Raw genomic sequence first — 10,232 nt, forward strand, 5'->3', positions numbered from 1 at the left:
TGTTTTCAACATAAAAAAATCCATTTATGAGCTCAGGCAAGCATCTCAATAATGGTATTTCAAGTTTTATCAAGTGATCATCTTATACGATTTTGAGCTAAATTTAGTTGACGATTGGATATACCATAATTTCAGTGGTAACAAGTATATTTTTCTAGTTTTATACATTGAAGACATTTTGCTTGCTAACAATGGTGGACTTATTACACGAAACAAGGAAATTATCATAAGAATTTTGAGATGAAAATCTTGGCGATGCCTCTTTTGTATTAGGTATGCAGATATATTGAGATCGCTCTAGGAGTATTCTAGGATTATCATAAAATAACTATATCGAAATGATTCTTCAAAGATATGACATGCAAAATTACAAACTAGGTGATGCCCCTATGGTTAAGAGAGATAAGTTTAGTCTCAGTTAGTGCCTTAAAAATGATTAAAAGGAAAAGAAATGTAGAAGATTCCTTATGTGTCAGCAGTAAGAAGATTGATGTATGCTTAAGTTTGTATGCAACCAAATATTTTGTATATTATTGGGATGTTGGGTAAATATTTAAGTAATCCACGAGTGGACCATTAGAAAGCAGCCAAATGGTTCTTGTGGTACTTATAGAGAATAAAAGACTATATGCTCATATATCAGACGTCAGATCAGTTTGAGATCGTTGGGTATACTTACTCCAATTTCACTTAATCCAAGATAATATGAAATTTGTGTTAGGCTACATATATCTACTAGCTAAGGGTGCTATCTTCTAGAAGAGTGTTAAATAGTCTTTTATAACCTCTTTTACAATGGCAACAAAATTCATAGCATGTTATGAGGCATCCAACCATAGAATATGATTGTTAAATTTTGCCACGGGGCTATTTATAATAGATGGTATTGACAGACACTCAAGTTATTTGTGATTTTGAGTCAGCAGTACTTTATGCCAATAGCAATAGGAGCTCGATAAAGTCAAAATATATAGATATACAATTCTTAGCTACTAAAGAAAGAGTTCAAAGTGGACAGTTGTCTATAGTGCACGTCGACACAAACTCCATAATTGCAGATCTGCTTACTAAGGGATTGCTAAGCAAAATGTTTCATGAGCACATGGCTTTTATGAGTGTTGTATAATTGAAGGATATTCAGTTTTAATGAGAGTTTGTGATTTTAGATGTTATTTTGCTATAGCCATTTTTTAGTTATTTTAGTTATGGACATTTGAGGTTATTTTCTGTAAAAATAAAGTTTTGGTTTATTCACACTTTGATTTTGGTATGGTTTGATCTCATTAATATTTAAGTTAGACTAGTTGCACATAGGCATGTTAAGATCACATTGCATGAAGTTTCCATACTACATATCCACATCATGATTGACGTTATTAAGTTGTATTGGTATAATGACCATTGATAAGTCAAGTTACAATAGTTGTAACAAAGACCGCTTTGATCTTATGTTGGTATGATTAATGGACTTTATTGATTATAGATACATTTGGGTAATGATAGTAAGGTTGAGCGCATATGGTCATTTTTACAAAGCATGGTTATAAGGAGACACATATAGCCTAAGTGGGCGATTATTGTATCTTCAATCCAACATTGTTAGATCTTTAATCTAACGTTGGGTTTGTATATGAATAATTATGTATTGTGAATTATCATATAAGGTGTGAGTCTTTAATGTATAGAGACTTAAGGGTAATTTCTATTTTTATGATGGGTTGAAATAGGAATGCCTAATGATAATAGAAAAATTATCTATACAAGTGGTTATACTCTCTAGATCACACGTATCATTCTATTCTTTACTGACATTCCATTATCAGAGAGAGTGCATAGAGAAGTTTAAAGTATTCTCTAGGAGAACATGTTGATCTAGAAGACAAACCACGTGATCTAGAGAGCAATAAAGCGCTATGGATTCAAGCACGCTTCTGCATATTTTATTATTGATTCTTGGTGATACAACATAAATGTTCTTAGGTTCTAGGTGATGGTTTTCACCAAATGTTAATTATTTTCTAACAAATTTAACTTTAACTATTACCATTAAAAAACATTAAGGCTTTATTAATAACTAAACAACTATTGAAATGCACTAACTGAACAACTACTGCAATGCATCAATATAACAATGAAATATTCCTTTGAGGTGCTTGCAATCTTGAACTAAGGCTCTTGTAAAAATTGGGCTATTATTAAAAAAAAGTACTTTATCTTGAGCAATTTGATATTAGGTTAATTGTTTAAGTTCCTTTATTATTTATTGATTAGATCATGCTTGGTGCCTGGGGAATAATTTTTAATTTGTGTGTTTTGGGAAGAAGTGAAATTGAGGATTAAGGATGAACGAATGAATTGATTATGATATCCCAACGATTGAGAGAATCTAAGGTGTTACATTGCAAGTGAGGCACACTTGATTGAGTGATCATAACACTCATTGTTGTAAAGGTTATTGGTACCTTTCAAGTCAATACTTATGAGGTCTTGTTGAAACTTGAGAGTCAATTGTTGTGTAAAGTTCGATTGACTTGAAGGCATAGGCCAATGTTGTCGAATCACATAAAAGTAATTGTGTTAATTTTCTCCATACCCTTTACTTTTGTTTTGATCATATATTGGCATATTAATAGTTTAAGGGTCGGGCTATTTACTTTGGGCACTCAAATTTTAATAAACACTTATATTGCTAAAATAATCGTTGAGTTTACTATAAGGGACACTAATATAATTTAATAAAATAGGATTATTCTTAACACTTATACAAACATTAATAATCTCAAATATTTTCTCTTTGTCCATTCATCATCTAATCTTATCCATTATAAAAGAAAATGTAAACATCCTTTTAGCCCCCAACTAGAATGATAATCTTTAACTTACGCCTAAAAATATAAAAAATTTCAATTTACCTCTGTTTTGTGTTTACAAGATGAGTGGAAATGTGGAGCACATTGATGGATTTTTTTTATTGTCTTCTTAATGATAAACATGAATAAATTACTGCTTTTCCATTTTTAAAGAATAAATTAAAGATTGTCATTTTAAAGAGGGGTAAATAGAAGTTTACCTTAAAAGAAAAATACTTTGATTTTTACCTAACTTGATTTGAGAATCATCAAGCTGCACACTTTTTACTCTTTTACTGGGTTAATACCACTAAAGCACTTCTTTGAAATTAGTTATAGAATATTCCTAGAATTTCATTTAAAGGAACATGTATGTATATAGCTAGTGCCTTGATGCTATCGGGTTCTACAAAAAGAATGCTTTGTAGTAAAACTAATGCAACGGAAGGATAAATAGATGTAGCAGAAGGATAAAAGATGTAGGGTGATTGATAGATAATGATATTTTTAGTATTTTCTTGATTCTTGAGAATATTGGAATAAAGAAATAAACTAAATACACGTTGATTCTAAGAATATCCATAAATCTAGGTGTTAAAGCTCGTTGATTCCGTAAAATATTGAGAAATAACAAGAATAGAACTCAAACCAAGTGTTTATTCCAAGGAATAATCAATCTTGGAATAATCAATAAGAAATAATCAAGGATTGCTTGTAAAGCTACAAAAGACACTTATCTATACTAACTATGATTTGTCCTAATATGACTAGAAATCTTATTGTAATAAGACTTATACCTAAATTAGGAATCAGCTCAAATAAGCAATGCCTAAATAGTAAAACTCTAAGTAGATAACTAAATTAAACTAGAATACAATTAATTAAAATATTCCTAAATATTATAAATTTTAATCAAATTGAGGGTTCTTTAATATCTTGCTCTGCATCATTCCCACTAGGATGGAGAAAGTTCATCCTTGAATTTTACTGGTTGTAACCCTCATGATAATCTTCATTTACCTTATCATTAATCTTTAAAATACGACTTCGGTGCTGATCAATGACCTTGAACTTTCCAAGCTTGGTGACGATATCCATCCAATTTGTCTAACAACATGAGATAAAATATTTAATCAATAATTTTTCCACACACAGAAATTGATTTGGATAAAAGATGATGGTGATGTAGAGCAATAAATTAAAGAAAATCCTAATTAGATTGAAATTTATAATAATTAAGAATATTTTAATAAATTTGTATTCTAATTTATTTTGGTTTCCTATTTAGAGTTTCATTATTTAGGTATAGCTTATTTAAGTTGTGTTCCTAATTTACGTTTGAGTCTTATTAAAATATGCTTTTTAGCTAAATTAGGATAAATCGTAGTTGGTATATATAAGTGTCTTTTGTAACTTTCACAAGTAAGCCTTGATTATTTGTTGATGATTATTTTTTAGAATAAGCTTTTACTTTTAGTTATATTTTTATTATTTCTTAACATTACGCAAAATCAATAAGTTTTAACACCTAAATTCGCAGGTATTCTTAGAATCAATATGAATTTAGTTTATTTCTTTATTCTAGTATTCTTCGCAATGAATGAGTATTGAAAATATCACTATCTATTGGCCACTCTATATCTTTTATCCTTTTGCTACATTGGTTTATCCTTCCACTGCATCAATTTCGTTGCAGAGCGTTCTTTTGTAGAACTACACTGTACCAGGCCAAACTCAAATCTCAACTAAAATAGTTTCAAGATAAATCTTGAATATTGATAGTGTTTTCGGAAACATTAATTAATGAAAGTATAACTTTAAAAACAATGAATATTTTAGGGTGTAATTAAATAGAAAATAATTATTTAATGGAATAATCTTGATGAAGGATAATTCTGGTATTTGAAAGAGTGTATAGAGTAAAAATTATTTTTTATAGTTTATTAAATGAGTGAGTAGAGTAAAAGAGTGTTCATGATAGGTTTTTAAGTGCAAATAGCCTTATTCATAGTTTAATTTGATTTAAATTTGGTCATTATTGTGTTGGATTGGATTGTTGAATTTTTAATTTTTAAAAGTTAACTAAAAGTTTTTAGCATCACATAATTTCTTAGTATGTAAAATATTTATTTTGATATAAAATTCAAGATGTACATTATTGAATGGATGAATGGAACTCTGGGAACCTGGTATCCTTTTAAAACCCCTCGTCTAACTAATCTTCCAAAAAAAAAATTAAATTATTAACGCTCACTTATATATTCCAAAAACAGCCCTGCACAAATATTTGTTCTTGACAAACCTCGTGATTGTTTTGGTTCATTTGCAATTGAAATTTTTTTTTGAAAGAAAAATAATAATATCTAAGAATCGTATATAAATTGTTAATCCAAAAATTTTCAGACCACACTGGAGTGGCAAACGGATGGACCGGGCTGGCCTTTGCAAGCCTTATCCAGCCGTCCAATGTGAAGGGCTGTGCCGGGCATGGCCGACAGGCCCTTTTTCTGTTATAATTAAAAATTTTAAAATTAAAATTGAATCGATATAAATTTTATTGAAATTAAATTTTAAAGTTTCTAAAAGACAATTCATAAAAATATCAATATTTAAAGCACAACATATTTTTTTTCATATGGTACAATAATAATAATAATAATAATAATAATAATAATTTACAACATTCTCATTTTAATAAAGTGAGGATACCCTTACTAGATAAAGACTATATATTTATATATATTACCCTTATCTACATGTTGACATATTATTAGTATAGTACCGAGTCATAAAAAAAGGCAATGCTCTTAAAACTTCTACCAAAGAAAAGAGGAAAAGCAAATCTTCAAAACAGAAGTTTTGATTTAATCACAGTAACTATTGTTTAGGATTAAGATAATTCTTCTCTCCTAGAATATGTAATTTATGGCAGGGCTTAATATTGTACTTAGGAAGCTTCTTTGGATAATTTATTTTTTCTTAAGGGTACAACTAATAATATTATATAATTTTTTTTATTGTCCCAACCTACGATAATGGGCAAAATTAATAATTTTAATAAATTAATAAGATAATACTTTTTCTAAAATTTCTTATATAATTTTATGGTCCCATCCGTTTTATAAATTAATAATTACAAATATAATTAAAAATTACAAATATAATTGTTTGCATATTTTATATTGGTACTTTTTTTTTCGATATTTAGATATAATTGAATCTCATGGGTGGAACCCAGGACTTAATATTACCCTGGGCTAAATTTTAGAATTTATATTTTGAAGCGAATATACAAATTTATAAGTAGAAAGAAGTGCATTAAATAAGGAGGAACACCAAGAACCTTGTCCCTCTAAATATATACTATAGACAAAAATAATTATAAAAAAATAGTAGAAAATAAAAGGCAACTCAAATATGAAAACACTATTTTTCAATTATAGAATCTGACATTACAACCTATGATAACATGTAATTATATAAGGATTAAAAAATCAATTAAGAATTTCAAATTAAAATAGATCAATACATGTAATTACAATCAATTAAAAATTGCAAGTAAAACTTTTATGTTTGAAGTGAAGTACTAAATTACCAGACTTAATAAATTAAACAATTAAAATTTATTCATCCTTTCCAATTTTAAAAGTATTATTAGTCAAAAAGTTTCAATAATAAACTAAACTCAATTCAGCAAAAAAATATTTGAGTGCAGTTGTTTATTTGTTAGGCGCTCTGGCTCTCTTTAGAGAACTAGATGTTGATTATTCTTCTATCAAAAGCTCCTTAAAATACTCAAATTTTATTTTCTAACTTGTCCTTTTTTTTTTGAAACTAATAAATAAAATCTGAAAATTCACATAAAATTTTTTATGAAAATATTGATAATTGTTACTATATGTTGTTTCTGTAAGTACATATTTTTTTTCAATTAGAAGTTTTTTAAAATAAATTAAAGCAGTAACAAAGTTTTAGATCCCTAATGTTTTCAATCTATTCAATAAATATATAATTTAATCATGTTATAAAATAAGTCACTAATTTCAATTAATAATAATATAATTAAATTAGGGACATATTTGTAAATAAAATAAAATTTTATTGTTATATAAAATTGATGAAAACATAAGGGTAATTGAGTTAGGAACATATTTGAATATAAAATAAAAACTTTATTGTTGTACTAAATTGATGAAAACATAAGGGTAATTGAGTTAGGGACATATATGAAAATAAAATAAAAACTCTATTCTTTTACTAAATTTATGAAAAAGTAAGGGGTATAAACTTTATTTTGAACTAGACCAGGCTATAGCCCGGTCTAGCCCACGTGTAGGTCCGCCATTGATGAAAATAAAGAAAAGGATTAGGCTCATTGAAAGAAAGCTTAAAATGTAATGGAGCCTACAAAGTATTCGTTAATGAAAGCTTAACTATACGATAGTTGTCCTTGTATTTGTCTTTGTAATTTTACTTAAATATATCCTAAATAACATATCATAGTTATCCAAAATAACATATCATAGTTATCCAAAATATAGCCAAAATAACCATTAATAATCTAAAATAACAATATATCTTGAAAAACATATGCCTTTTTTAAAATAACATATTACAATTATCGAAAATATTACCAAAATAACCATCAATAGTCCAAAATAACAAGTTTTAAAAAAGTAGAGTTTGTTCCCATTAAGCTTATTACAAAGAACTTGTGATATCTAAAGCTTGAGATAGATTTTGGGATTAATTCAATCTCGGACTTGTTCGTCTTCTTCTTGTTCTAGCATCTTCATAGTTAGATCGAACCTTCCTTGTTCCGGCATTAGAACTCTCACTGGACCACTTGATATTTGAACACATGTAATGTTAGTTTAAGAACTTTAAAAACAATAAAAAAATATACAAACATGCAAGTAAGATAGCACTTGTTTTTTCCTTTTTTGTTGTTTGGGATGGGCTAGTTGCTGGCTAGCCTAAAGCAGTTGACTTTGCTACCAATACCTGTAACACATGTTAATTTACAAATGAATGTCATGTTACACAAGTAGTTGATGCCCACAAAACATAATACATTTTATTGAATGAAAGTATAAACATAGTAAATAATAATAGCTACATCTAATTAATAATAATGACTGGTAGGATACCTAAGAATTATTTTTTCTAGCTCTAACTACTTTTTGAATAGACGGCTTCAATGGTAGATTTGACATTTTGATTAGAGCCGCCATAAAATAAGCAAATGATAAAGAATTTCCTTTTCTCTTTTGGGGCTCATTTTCTGCTCTTTTTTTTTTTTGGATTTCTTAGGCCTTCTATTCTTCTTTTCCATAATTGGAGGATCAATCAATGGTTTTTCAATAGGCTCCCATGAACACTGATTTGAAAAGGATAAATATCACTGAGTATGTGTTAAGGTAAGTCTGTTTAATGAAGCATGCTGGAACATACTTCTCAAGTTCATGTCTTGCATATCCCATGGCAGCTATAGTATGTGGATGATGAGGGCTAGGAATTTTCCAATAACCACAATCATATGTTTTACTCTTTAAGTGGATAATATGCTCTGTCCATGACTTGAAAATTTAGATCACAAGAAGCTTGCTCAATCATTTTTTAATCAATATTATTTTTTTGTCTAGTTCTTTCAACACTTTAAGTATCAGTTGTGCTTTCTAAATGGCTGCCTTATTTCCTCTCTTTGTAAACTGTTTCATAAGTTTACATCTAATTTCTTCAAGCATTGTCAAGCAAGCTCTGTCTCGATAAGGTAATATCTAGTTATTGAAGCACTCCGATGCATTGTTGTCAATATGGTCTACCATGTAATTTCTGTTATACTTATGGATCGACCAATTAATGACAATATATTTCTATTTCCAACCACTCAAATGTATCTTTTTCTTTCATTTTTGATATCTATCATTCCTTTATTAAATTCATGCTTGTACTGCTCTTAATAGCCCACCAAGGCTATAGTACACCCGTCTCGGGGCCCCTGGGGCGTTTGGCCCCTTGACCTGCGGGCACTATTTTTGGGCGGGCCTCTACACGCACCTCCCCTCAGGTGCCCCGAGGCCTTTCGCAAAGCTTTTGTGCATTAGTTTATGACTTTGAAAAATTAGCATAAACATGCCTATAATATGCTATATGGTAGGTAGTAGCCCATGTGTTTGAAATTGAATTAATCAGCCTCTTTTGTCTATCATTGATGAAAGTCAACTTCTTTCCATCATCCAAATAATTATTTAGGTGCTCTATAAAGTAGGTTCATGTCTTTTTATTCTCAATCTCACAAGCACATATTGCCTAAAGGACAATTTCGTTATTAGCATCCGTGCCAACGGTAGCTGATAGCACTCCACTATATTTACCTTTCAAGTGACATCTATCTACTCTAATAAAGAGTCTACAACTATTAAGAAAAGCTTTTTTTGTGCAGGAAATGTAACAAAAAATCTTTGGAATAATACCTTGATAGATATAAAAATAACATCACAAAATACCTTGCATATTGCTCTTGCATCAACTTTGTGAACAACTACAACATACTAAAATAATTTCTGATATATTTTCAAATGATTCCTAAATACCTCAAGCTTGCCTTTGCTCTAGACCTATACGATGTCATCTTTTCAATCTTTAAACCAAAAGTCTTTTGCATATAATTCTTCAAAATATCAATCTTCATAATAGCAACTTGACTCTTCATTTTAGTAGAAACCCCAGCATACGTAAATTTCACTATCTTGTTAATAAGTTTATACTCATGTTTTTATTGTACTCTCACAATATAAAACCAGTTATATTATTCATTTTTACACTAGCTATAAATCATAGACAACTCAACTCTTTACAAGTACCCATAAATCTTCCTAGTTCACTATATAGTTTTAATAGCAAACTTTTTCCTAACGATCACCTCATGCAATATCTCTTCAAAATTAACAATATCTTTAAAACTACCTTAACTTTAGCCTTTGTTTCCTATCAGCACCTAATTTTTAATTATGTTGCTTTAAATAATTAGTTAATTAGACAGTACGAAGGTCAATGTTCTCGTCAGAAGAGTCAACTACCCTTTTCACCTCTTTATCAGCATTAAATAGATTATCATTTAAATCATAATCCAAGTGCATTTTAACTAATCCCAACTGAACTCACTATTCTTATTAACAGTAGTAGGTTCAGCAGCAACATCAACTTCAGCTTGCATGAATCAACATCATCATCATTGCCAAACCTTTTGTTTGAATAGTTTGGTATCAATGCATCTTGATCAGATTCATCAACCATAGCATCATGTCCTCCAATAGCAACACGTATCTCAATAGAGTCATTCAACTAAGTTATGAGCTCATTGAGTAATACAACTTCTAG

The sequence above is a fragment of the Citrus clementina genome, unplaced genomic scaffold, assembly GCF_000493195.1.
Source record: "Citrus clementina cultivar Clemenules unplaced genomic scaffold, Citrus_clementina_v1.0 scaffold_9, whole genome shotgun sequence".
NCBI lineage: Eukaryota > Viridiplantae > Streptophyta > Magnoliopsida > Sapindales > Rutaceae > Citrus > Citrus x clementina.